This window comes from Tupaia chinensis, unplaced genomic scaffold, assembly GCF_000334495.1.
Source record: "Tupaia chinensis unplaced genomic scaffold, TupChi_1.0 Scaffold146140_1, whole genome shotgun sequence".
Lineage (NCBI taxonomy): Eukaryota > Metazoa > Chordata > Mammalia > Scandentia > Tupaiidae > Tupaia > Tupaia belangeri.
In genome coordinates this window covers 2,334,223-2,335,244 of record NW_006205995.1, presented here as the reverse complement: position 1 = coordinate 2,335,244, position 1,022 = coordinate 2,334,223, and positions in this window count along the sequence as shown.

Genomic DNA, 1,022 nt, shown 5'->3' with positions numbered 1-1,022 from the left:
GGACGGCCACGCCACAATATCTTCTCCATTCTCCTCTTGGGATCTTGGGCACACAAGCACACACGCCGGCGTGAGCTTAAGCCACCGGGTCTGGGATTCGAACCGTGGTCGACCACATGGGATTCCAACGACATAGCCATTACGCCAATTGCTGGTCCCCAGCTCATGGTATTGAGGTCAAGGTCCAGGGACCATCTCTGGTAGGAGTCTTGCACAGTCTCCATCACACCATGAGGGTGAAAGCAGAGCAGCTGTGTCCATCAGTCTCTCTGTTCTGGTCTCCTTCCGTCCCCTTAAAAATCCACCAGAACACAATGTACGGGGCCTACCCTAGATACTTAATCACTCCCAATAGCTCCACCTTTTGACACTATGAAGATATTAAGTTTTTTTTTTTTTTTTTTTTTAATACTTTCACGGCCAAATCTCAATACATGAACTTTTTTTTTTATACATGAACTTTTGTGGAACACAAAGCACAGCGCCTCCCAAAGGTCATCCTTCCTAATACCATCACATTGAGGACTAAGCTCGACAGTGGGGGAGGACACCAACATCCCCTCCACAGCAAGAAGTAAAGATGTTGCCACTGATCAGAAGTTACCATCTGTATGTTATCTTAAAACAATGAGCTTCTATTTTGTATACTCTTTATTCTTCCAAGTTATCTGGGAGGGATGGTTACAGTGGAATAAACAGAAATGTTACATAATAAACCTGTTAAATGGAGTGAGAAGACAAAGTAATGAAGTATGTATGTAATTCTAGGTGCATATTTATGCAAAGTAGAGTTACCGAAAATGAGAAAAAAAACTCTAGCTGCCTATTTAAAAAATCAAGACAAAGCAAAATATGGTGGGTTTTATGTTAATTGAAAGGTAAATAAAATATACTTGGTATTCTAGAATTGCCCATACACACAGGAAAAAAACAAACAAGCAAACATTCTTTGCCCTAGAACAGAGAGATGCTAATACAGGTTATTTTGAAGTCGAGTGTTTATTAGTGCTGGCTGGCTCTCC